The following is a 12,400-nucleotide window of genomic DNA, read 5'->3' as shown; positions in this document are numbered from 1 at the left end:
GTGATAACGATGTAGGCTGTGTGTGGCGGTTAGCAGTTATGATATGAAGGTTAGGCTTGGAAAGGTTTTAAAAAACATTTCTTAAATGGAAGCAATTGGAACGAAACCAGGGATAAACATACCTGAAGTTGTCCAACAGAAACTTTTGTCTGCAATTATTAGACTAATGATAACACCCTAGATCAGCTAGATGCAGGCAAGAGTGTGCAAGGCAGTATTAAACGTGTCATCGTCTGTCGCCTAAAAAATGTATCTCGACCTGTGTGCTCCTATATTGTAAACGTTCATTCATAGGCAAGGCTGTAACAACCTCATGATGGGTATAGCAACATTTGAGAGTCATGTAGTAGCCTAAACCTATCGATGTTACATTGAACTGGGTGAATGGAATATGAATGACAGTCATCCAATATGCTGTAATAAAAATAAGGCCATGCTCATAAATAAAAATAACTCTCTCCTCCTAAACATTACCAACTGCCACTGGCACAAAGACAGTCACAAACAGTCATACACACAAACAGTCATTCACACAATGACTGACACACAAAGATTCATATACACAAGAACGTATGCATTCATACCCATAATAAATTGTGTACATCAATGTTGACTGAATTATTTGCAAGCAATAAACCTACACACAAATTGACATACACTGAGTGTACAAAACATTATGAACACGACATCCAGGTGAATCCAGGTGACCAGGTAACCAGGTAAATCCAGGTGAATCCAGGTGACCAGGTGAATCCAGGTGACCAGGTGAATCCAGGTGAAAGCTATGATCCCGTGTGGCTCAGTTGGTAGAGCATGGTGTTTGCAATGCCAGGGTTGTGGGTTTGATTCCCATGGGGGACCAGTATGGAAAAAAAATAAATGTATGAAATCTATGCATTCACTACTGTAAGTTGCTCTGGATAAGAGCGTCTGCTAAATGACTAAAATGTAAATGTTATTGATGTCACCTGTCAAATCCACTTCAATCAGTGTAGATGAAAGGGAGGAGACAGGTTAAGAAGGATTTGTGAGCCTTGAGACAATTGAGACATGGATTGTGTATGTGTGCCATTCAGAGGGTGAATGGGCAAGACAAAAGATTTAAGTGCCTTTGAATGGTGGTTTGTAGTAGGACCAGGGGCACTGGTTTGTGTCAAGAACTGCAATGCTGCTGGGTTTTTCACACCAAACAGTTTCCCATGTGTATCAAGAATGGTCCACCACCCAAAGGACATCCAGCCAACTTGACACAACTGTGGGAAGCATTGGTGTCAATATTGGCCAGCATCCATGTGGAACACTTTTGACACCTTATGTAGTTCATGCCCCGACACATTGAGGCTGTTCTGAGGGCAAAAGGGGGGGGGTGTAACTCAGTATACACAAACATGATAAATGAGATATATCAATCCCAAATACAAATTAAATGCCAAAGGCGGGTGAACTACGTGTTTGCATAACCAATCTACTGTATCCTGGATTGAAAGACACAACAACAACATGTAAAGGAGACATTGTCTCAGTTTGTCTTATTGCTGTGACATTTTTAGCTGTTCAGAGACCTGTGAAGTAGTAACCTTATCTAACAAGCATCCTGGGATATCCACCAACGTATATACAGCATCAGACTGTATTGTCTTGTCTGCTGTATCCTGCTCTTAGGTATAAGAACAGTATGTTTGTCAAATCGTTAGCATACTCTGTGTTGCTCAAGTAAACCACGGAAAGTAGTCCCCCATCCTATTGTGTTTTGCATAGTTCCCTGAACTATAGTATGAGGGTTGCTAGTACTGTAAGGTGAAAATAGCTTATATCAGTTCTTAGATGTCCTTGAGACAAGACCCCATATGAGTTTAATCACACAGCACAATACCACTCGGAATGTAAATACAGAATATATATTTTGTCCATCTATTCACTTGAAGCTATGCACAGAAGGTACAGCAGGCCACTCCAGGTTTTGCGTCCAGCCCTATCCGGGGCTTCTATCCTTCTCTTATCTGGAGTGTGTTGGCTCCTGTTCCCGGGGACTATTGGGAAGGACAAGTCCTGGCTGTCCTGGCTCTTGACAGAGGAGATAAATCACACAGCACACCGGAGGATACCCTTCCAGCCGGCAAGCTGGGAACTTTATTATCCCGCCCCTGCCACACATTACTATGCAGATCGGCCCTGATTGGGTCGGCGCCGGCGTGCGTAGCCTACTTCTGTCACCACCAGAGGAGCCTCAGATCTGTCTCAGCGAACACTGCCGCGCCGGACCAACCCAAGAGGAGAGGAGAGGATGATTATATATGAAAGTTTGGATATAAAAGGGGGAAGCATGAAGAAACTAGAGTAGAAGGATGAGATGATCATAATATCAAGGAAAAAAACAGAAGAGAGTCTAAAATAGGGAAATGTTTTTTACAGTACCGTATAAAAACACAGGGTTTGTTTTCTGTTGGTGTCTGCATTCTGTATATCATATTTAGTGTGAATTCCACTACGTTGTAGCTTTCTTAAGCGAGGGGGGGGGGGGTAGTGGCCCCATGAAACCACAGTTTCCCCTTTTTGTCTCTTACATTCTGCCTCAACACTCCTTCTCTTGCTCTTACACCTTGTATATTTTCTTAAAGCATATTTTTATTTCCCGCCTCAAACCACCCACCTTGCAAGGTTTAAGTAAAGAGTCATATGTAGAAATGTAATTCAGTCTCTAATATGACGTTAGAAAAAGTACTTCGGTCAGGTCTTTATCACATCATGAAGTCACTAAAAGGAATTTTCACGTGATTAAATGAAAACATCTATATTATACAGATATGGTTGACCACCAAGTTCAGAGGTAGAGAGAGAGCACATACCCACAGTGTGCATTACAGTGTGTGTGTGTGTGTGTGTGTGTGTGTGTGTGTGTGTGTGTGTGTGTGTGTGTGTGTGTGTGTGTGTGTGTGTGTGTGTGTGTGTGTGTGTGTGTGTGTGTGTGTGTGTGTGTGTGTGTGTGTGTGTCTGCGTGTGTCTGTGTGGTCCCAAGACATAGAGTAATAAGATCCATGCTTGTCTTTGGAGTCAGCATGTGAGGGGATTCTCTCTCTCTCTCTCTCTCGCCCACTTAGTGACAACACACACACAGACAGAGAGAGAACACACACACAGACAACACACCCAAACACAGCATACACTCACACACACATACAGAATACAATAACACACACAGAGAGAGAACGAGAGAACACACACAGAGACAATACACTCACACACAGAGAGAGAACGAGAGAACACACACAGAGAGAGAAGTTTCCTGGCAGAGGATAAGGAGCGAATCGACTAACAAGGTCTGTCAACATGTCAACATGAATGTATCTGTGTGCCTAGCTGTTATTGTCTAAGTGTGTGTGTGTGTGTGTGTGTGTGTGTGTGTGTGTGTGTGTGTGTGTGCGTGCGTGCGTGCGTGCGTGCGTGTGTGTGTGTGTGTGTGTGTGTGTGTGTGTGTGTGTGAGATAGACAGGAAGATTAATGGAAGACATACAGTCATCAAACCTCTGCAATAGTTATGCTAATCAAACACTTTGTTCTACTATTAAAATAATAGCTCTTGTGATATGCCCTCAGACACAACATATCTAATTTACTCTCAAAGAAATGATAATATGTTGCTATATCCCTCACAATGTAAAGGTAGATGTACAGAAACTGCAATCAAGTCCATTTGTAAGGAAGTGACAGTGAGTGATAAATGATGTCTTTGGGTGTTCTATTTTGAATGCCGACTGCCTTAATCAATAATGTATGCAAATTAATGACTAACAAAAAAGGAAAATAAAAACGTTTTACTTTAAAGTGGCCAATATACACTATTATTTTGTTTACTTCAAGAAGTTTTGCTATTGAGGAAATGTCTACTTCAGGGTGGGGAAAAAATATATGTTCTGAAGTTTTTCCACTCTCTAACCTTCTGTCTTGTGGGAGCACTGAAATGTCTCAGCATCTGATAATAATGCTATTATAACATAGTGTTTCATAAAAATAGGAACAATGCCATATGATACAAATATCAGATCCTGTATCAGATAAACTCATGTTTCATGTTCTATTGAAGTTGGTAAACAAGGTAAGGTTAACACTAAGACATATCTTCAACATATTTCCATACATTTTCCTCTTTCAATGTAATATACTGGAGCTGTACACCAACTTTCGTTATCGGATAAAAATATATTTACACGCTACGCATCATGTTTCCATTCTCTCAGAGATAAAGTGCTTGTCTTTGTTCCACTGTTGCTTTGCTCTTTGGCAAGATGCTTGTAGTGACTTACCAGAGTTCATTGGGCTCAGGCTCACTTTGTGATCTCCATCTCCTTCAGTTCTCTCTGCGTCAGTCCTTTACCCTCCGGGGAACCTGCTGGATCAATGCTCTGGTGCATGGTAACCCAATCACATCGACCTTTTCTGTCTTCTATTGGCTCTGGACTTGAGATCAACACTGGGAGGGAGGAGGAAAAGGAAGAGAAGCATCGTATAGAACTGGGTTGGATTCAGTCAAGTGAAACGTATAAGAGATAGAAATGAATCGAATAGAGCTATCACAGATTGTGATTCACAGTTCCCTATTCTACCTAACAGATTATTATTTCTGTGCTTCACAATATACAGTTGAAGTCGGAAGTTTACATAAACTTAGGTTGGAGTCATTAAAACTCGTTTTTCAACCACTCCACAAATTTCTTGTTAACAAACTATAGTTTTGGCAAGTCGGTTAGGAAATCTACTTTGTGCATGACACAAGTCATTTTTCCAAAAATTATTTATAGACACTTATTACACTTATAATTCACTGTATCACAATTCCAGTGGGTCAGAAGTTTACATACACTAAGTTGACTGTGCCTTTAAACAGCTTGGAAAATTCCAGAAAATGATGTCATGGCTTTAGAAGCTTCTGATAGGCTAATTGACATCATTTGAGTCAATTGGAGGTGTACCTGCGGATGTATTTCAAGGCCTACCTTCAAACTCAGTGCCTCTTTGCTTGACATCATTGGCAAATCAAAATGAAATCAGCCAAGACCTCAGGAAAAAAATTGTAGACCTCCACAAGTCTGGTTCATCCTTGGGAGCAAATGCCTGAAGGTACCACGTTCATCTGTACAAACAATAGTACACAAGTATAAACACCATGGGACCACACAGCCGTCATACCGCTCAGGAAGGAGACGCGTTCTGTCTCCTAGAGATGAACGTACTTTGGTGCGAAAAGTGCAAATCAATCCCAGAACAACAGCAAAGGATCTTGTGAAGATGCTGAATGAATCAGGTACAAAAGTATCGATATCCACAGTAAAAAAGAGTCCTATATCGACATAACCTGAAAGGCCGCTCAGCAAGGAAGAAGCCTCTGCTCCAAAACCGCCATAAAAAAGCCAGACTACGGTTTGCACATGCACATAGGGACAAAGATTGTACTTTTTGGAGAAATGTCCTTTGGTCTGATGAAACAAAAAATAGAACCGTTAGGGCATAATGACCATCGTTATGTTTGGAGGAAAAAGGAGGATGCTTGCAAGCCGAAGAGCACCATCCCAAACGTGAAGCACCACGGGGGTGGCAGAGTCATGTTGTGGGGGTGCTTTGCTGCAGGAGGGACTGGTGCACTTCACAAAATAGATGGCATCATGAGGATGGAAAAGTATATGGATATATTGAAGCAACATCTCAAGACATCTCAAGCAAAATTGCTTAAGGACAACATAGTCAAGATATTGGAGTCGCCATCACAAAGCCCTGACCTCAATCCTATAGAAAATGTGTGGGCAGAACTGAAAAAGCGTGTGCGAGCAAGGAGGCCTACAAACCTGACTCAGTTACACCAGCTCTGTCAGGAGGAATGATCCAAAATTCACCCATCTTTTTGAGGGAAGCTTGTGGAAGTCTACCCAAAACGTTTGACCCAAGTTAAGCAATTTAAAGGCAATGCTACCAAATACTAATTGAGTGTATGTAAACTTATGACCCAATGGGAATGTGATGAAAGAAATAAAAGCTGAAATAAATCATTCTCTCTACTATTATTCTGACATTTCACATTCTTAAAATAAAGTGGTGATCCTAACTGACCTAAGACAGGGAATTGTTACTAGGATTAAATGTCAGGAATTGTGAAAAATGTAGTTTAAATGTACTTGCCAAAGATGTATGTAAACTTCCGACTTCAACTGTATTACTATCTGAACGTTACATTCTCTTGAACAGGGCCTAGGTGTCGTCAGAACAGACCTTTGTTGCTTTCTTCTGTGTCATATCTTGAGGTTAATGTCAGAGGGGTCATGCCCATAGGGAGCACACGGGCAGGTGCCCCCTCAGATTTGTTCTCTTTAAAAACTTTTTTTTTAAACAGGACATTTTATGAAGTTGTCTTTCGCTAGCCCAGATAGGTTCCCAATCTCTCAACCTCATAACTTTCTACAAAGAAGCCTTTTCAGTCTATCAATCAAGTTAGAGTAGCTAGCGTTTCTAATTATCTTAGCTGGCATGCCTGCTGGCAAGGCTGGTAGACTTTAGAAAAGCCAGCAATATACTGAATAGGACACAACCTTTTACCCATATTTTAGCAGAGATGCAGAGAAGCATATTTAGTTTCTTTAAAAAAAAGAACCACCAGTCAGGAAAATACAGACAGCTCAAGAGGTAAGCTTAGATATGCAGAAAATAATAAAAGCATAATAATTATGGCTCTAGATTGCAGGAAAAAAGTTGTTTCAGGTGTGTAAAAAAATGCTAAATTCTCCAACTTATAAATGGAGGGCCTAGCGAGGGGAGCTACCTCTCCTGTGTCATCAGATGTCAACCAGATCATGACTGCTCACTGCCTCTCTCTCTCTCTCTTTCCCTCTCTCTCTACTTTGCCTGTCTTTCTCTTTCCTCCAACCCCCACAGAAAAATACAAATCAACTACATCTGGAAAGTTTCATTCTCATTGAATGTCCAATGGATCTCTGATGCTTTAGTGTATGGTCTTCGAGTCTCCCCCCTGTCTCGGCCTGGAGCGCTGCAGTGTGCTGCAGAATATCCCCAGGGTGTGTGTGGGCTAATTAGGGTGAGTTGTTTGGAGGAATCACAGGTGTTAGCCAGACCCTGCTTGCCGCGCGGAGTAATGACTGTTCCGCCACCCCTTGGGTAATTTGTCCCTGCTCTGCGTAACCATGCATCTCTGTGTTCCACTTCTGTTTGCTTTTCATTCATTATTTTTATGTGACTATTTGTTAAAACGTTATTTATGGCCCACACAAATATTAATGCCATTAACGGGGATACACAACAATGACTTTTCCTCTGTGGTCCTTACTTGAGACCTGAGCCGGAGGGGTTGGGCGTGGACCATGGATATTGCTTTATCAGATCAAGGTGCTGAGTGGTGTGTGTGTGTGTGTGTGTGTGTGTGTGTGTGTGTGTGTGTGTGTGTGTGTGTGTGTGTGTGTGTGTGTGTGTGTGTGTGTGTGTGTGTGTGTGTGTGTGTGTGGTTGTGCGCGTGTGCATGCTTAAGCATATCCTTAAAGATTATTTCACATCCTGTTTTAACCATAGGACTACAGTCAAGGTAATATGTTGTTTTGTCTACAGTGTATATTTCATTTTTTTCTTGAGACCCAATGCTTTGACCTGAAGCAGTCAGTAATCTTTTATTTTAACAGGAAGTTAGAAGAAATTTCAATTTTCTAGTAATTCTGTCATATTCTCTTTAAAATCTAGTTGGACGTGACATCGCAAATCTCCACAAAAGCTGGCCTGCAGCAAGAGACAGTTCCTCCGCTTTTTACTTGTGATGACTAAATTATGAATAGGGAGTTAAGTATTTATGAACACAAATCGACAGAGAGTTGGAGGGACAGAGACAAAGCGGAGAAGGCAGAGAGGGAGCACGATAGACGGTGGGAGAAGAGATCTGACGAGAAAAAGACAGAGAGAAGAGATAGAGATAGTGAAAGATGAAGAGAGTGTGAGTGAAAGAGAGAGAAAGAGAGAGAGAGATGGGGAGAGAGAGAGGGAGAGAGATGGAGGGAGAAAGGGAGAGAGAGAGAGAGAGAGAAAGGGGGGAGAGAGAGAGAGAAAGAGAGAGAGCGGGAGAGAGAGGGGAGAGAGAGAGAGAGAGAGAGAGAGAGAGAGAGAGCGAGCACTCGCTTTAAGTGCATAAGTGGCAGCATTCAGGCATTGAGGTGGAAATGGACCCGGTGAGAGAGTATTGTCCCGTGTTAGGCCTAGTCACACTCACTTGGGTGGGTGTTGTTCGCTGGAGCAGAACACACCAAAAAGAGGGTGCAACCTGAGTCAGCTCCATTTGATCTCACTTGGATGGTAAACAGCATCCCATACCCTTCATCGCCAATAAGGCTACCAAGTCATCCTCCCCTCTATTGCAGGCCCGTCGTTGTGACGACAGTGCATTCGTCAGAGCTAAATATGGACAGTTATTCTTAAATCAGTTTTTACATGTAAGTCATGTCCGTTAGATGGCATTATAGGCAGCTACATCAGAGACAGATGGTTACCACGGAAACTAGTTTTGCATACAGTACCAGCCTCATAGGTGTTGTATTGCCAGTGAGCACACTGGCAAAGAGCTGTGCACATGCAACTATCGCACAGGATCTGTGTGATTATTGTCACAGTCACACACAACAGATTAGCTAGTTGCACAGTGCTATTGTTAAACATCACTGACTCAAAAACATGAATCACCACCCCCCTGCAACAAGTCCAAAATAATCTAGAATGAAAAGAAAAACACAATCCTCACAGCAAGTTTAATGAGAAGTGTCTCTGGGTGATTATCAGTTTCTTTCTGTTTTGCTGGTTTACTTTTTGTTTACGAGTTCATTTGTTGGGGTTTAGTTTTAAGATCTGTAACTGTAAAGGCGTCTTTAAGGGCTCTATTCAATCCATATCGCAGAAGTTCAACACTAAAGTCTAACAAAAATTTAAAGGCAATGTTCCTGCGTCGGTGGAAATTGCATCTACAGTAAATGCTTCATATATCGACTCAATCGAAAATTGTCTCTAATTTGCATCGCACAATTTGTAATGCTCAGCTATACAGACTGAAAGAGAGAGAGGGAGAGAAAGAGAGAGAGGGGAGAGAGAGAGGCTGGCTGACATCTCGACAAAGCCTTGTTTGTGTCACAGGTGAGGACACAAGGCACAGGCTCACATCTCACCCGCTCATTTGCTCTCCCTCACCCCACGGGCCGGATGTGTGGCACGAGGCGTTTGTTCATTTCTCTATTGCTGATGAGAGTTGTTTTTTCAACCAGCGGCTGCAGGTGAGGCCAAGTGAAGATGTAATAGAGAAATGTAGCATATTCTCTCATTTTGTGATGCTGTTACTGTTACTCTTTTCTTTATTTTAGTACATGCAGTACAAGACAGGAGCCAACATCTACTTAACTAGTTATAATTGTCCATTGTTGACAAAAGTTTGTGGGCCAGTCCTTTCAGATTCTAGTTCAATGCTCAAGTATAAGGTGAATTATTTGGAAGGACCTGCATGCTAGAGTGGCAGCCCAGGCAGCCCCATCCCTCACCATATTGTTTTTTTTGTTTCTTCATAAAAATTCACTAGAGCTTTCATCTCTTGATATGAAAGGAAAGAGAATATATATTTAATTATATTGAAAAGCCTCAGATTACCATATATGATTCTCCACAGATTTATGTAGATGTGGATTTGCTGCATATCATCTTAACTTACTACAGATTTGATGTTATTGCATAAAGATATTAAGGGAGTGAACTTGACATTTGTATTACCTCATCTTTGTAATACCAATGTAATAAAGATACTATATATTAGTAAGAAAATGACAATTAATGAATATACGTAATTGATACAATTTGTGCTGCATTAGATTTGCATGTATTTGATTTGGTGAGAACCATATTGAATGAGTCCTAGTTTGAGTCAAAGGTGATAAAGTGGCACCTTTACGTTCTTTCTCCCGCTGGCATCAAAGTTGTGTTGGTGAGAAAAATGTTATCACTGGTGGCATGCAGATCATATGTCAGGCATCATCATCATTTATACAGATGGCTTATCTCTAACAATGTGTCCCATGTGATAATGAGGATCTAGCTAGTACACGAGACAAAGCACTTAATTCTAAATGTAACCGATGTGAAATGGTTAGCTAGTTAGCGGGGTGCGCACTACTAGCGTTTCAATCGGTGACGTCACTCGCTCTGAGACATTGAAGTAGTTGTTCCCCTTGCTCTGCAAGGGCCGTGGCTTTTGTGGAGCGATGGGTAATGATGCTTCGAGGGTGGCTGTTGTCGATGTGTGCAGAGGGTCCCAGGATCAAGGCCAGGTAGAGGCGAGGAGAGGGACGGAAGCCAAACTTACATAAACATCTAACCATGCCAGTTTGATGAGAAAAAAACTTTAAACCTATGGAATCAGTCAATTATAAATCAGACTAATGATTGTCAATAGGTTGATGTGAGAGCTACCATTGATTATTTATTTACCTTATGAAATATAATGAATTGTCTGTTGATATTGTGTCACAACAGCTAGAACTGCTGTCTAACTACTCTAGCACCCTGACCTGAATAGATGTAAGCTGTCAACTCTAACAATGAACAGGTGCTAGACAACATGCTGTTTTTTTTGCTATCAAGCCTGTTTTTCATTAATGACAGATAATGGTAGTGATATATAGTGGCGCATTAGATGGTTAGCGTAAAGTAGGTTATCTTCAGAGGCCCTCAGACCACTCGACCACCTGGGGACTTTGGTCTTTCCCTCAACGAGCCCTGTTATCCTCTTATCAACAGCATGGACAGGATAGAGGCCGCTTTTAGAATGGGCTGTCCAGCCATGGTTAACAGCATTGGATAAATGGGAGGCACAGTTGGGAGGCACAATGGCTGGTTATGTCCTCTTGCAGAGACTTGTACTCTAGCGCAAATTTGCATAATTCTGTTATAATAAACAAAACTATGTTTGGGAGATATTTGTAATGGCATTTGGGACACGTGCTTTTCCCTCAAGTTTCAGTTGTCTGAAAAGTTTCCAAAATATTTCAGCAAAACTTTTTTTCTCCGTTTCATAACCTATACCTAATGTAGGGCGGGAGGTAGCCTAGTGGTTAGAGCATTGGACTAGTAACCGAAAGGTTGAAAGGTTGAATCCCTGAGCTGACAAGGTAAAAATCTGTTGTTTTGCCCCTGAACAAGGCAGTTAACCCACTGTTCCTAGGCTGCATTGAAAATAAGAATTTGTTCTTAACTGACTTGCCTAGTAAAATTAAAAAAAACAGCTGTAGGATCTTAATTTGAGCCAGTGGATTATAAATAATGGAATTTTTTTAAAGTTTTGATACATTTTTTGTAAGGGAAAGTCAAGTCTGAAATTTTGAAGTGGGATTTACAAACTTCAGAAGCATTTTTAACCTTCAAATACACTAAAAATGTCAAATGTTCTGTATAGTAGGAAAGTTCTCCTGCTACAGGGTGATCAAGTTAAGATCCTACATCTGTATGGTTGTGAGGCCTCCAAGCGTCTTTGGGCTTCATTCATTTTAATGAATGTTTTTCTTGTCAGCTTTAATTCTTGTCGTTCCGCCTGCGACATTGGAACTATCAAAAAGTCTTTCTTGCCCTTTTGAATAGGAATCAAAGAACCCTAGGTGAGGCCTCAAAGACACGTTAGAATATATTCCCTTCGAGAACCATGCCCAGTGTTTACTTGGCTTCAGCCAGTGCCCAGGGGCAACCCTTATTCCTTGACACTGCGTGTTGTTTTGTGCAGTAAGAAGAACCCTCTGTACCCACAATTCATTTCCTCCAGAGTTAGAATATTGCACTGGCGGCCATGTGGGACTGGCAGTGACACTGAGGTTCATGGTCTCTCCCTAGCCTTCAATAGACATCTATTCCAGCCTCGCTGCTGACCTGCCAATTTACATGTGCAAAGGTTTTCACAAGGATATGCCCTCAGATCTTTTTTTCCACACTACCTTCTTGAAAGGACTTGTCTTGGCCATGTCCACAAACACATGGAGAGAACCTGTCTTTCATTGGGAGATTAGATGGGCCAACCGTGGTATGTCACCCCCACCGTCACACATCTTATGTTCATCCACAAAGATGTTTGAAGGTAACACATTAATAGTATTCTGGAAAAAAGATCAACATAATACCTGCAGGGGATGTTCTGATCAGGCTTTATATGGCTTGGGTTGTTGGCTCAGTGTTCTGTCACTCATGGACACACTACGTCACCGCCAAATCTAAGGGTAGAGCTCTAAATGCAAGCCCCTTGGGTGCTGCCATAGAGTTAGATTAGAAGTGCCCATCCAGGAAGGCTCAAAGTTATTTGGCCACAGATAAAATGACATCAAATCACGTTAAATCCACAGTAGCT

This window comes from Salmo trutta, chromosome 27 (assembly GCF_901001165.1).
Source record: "Salmo trutta chromosome 27, fSalTru1.1, whole genome shotgun sequence".
In the NCBI taxonomy this organism is placed as follows: Eukaryota; Metazoa; Chordata; class Actinopteri; order Salmoniformes; family Salmonidae; genus Salmo; species Salmo trutta.
The sequence above is the reverse complement of the archived record's forward strand: the minus strand, read 5'-3'. Positions refer to the sequence as shown.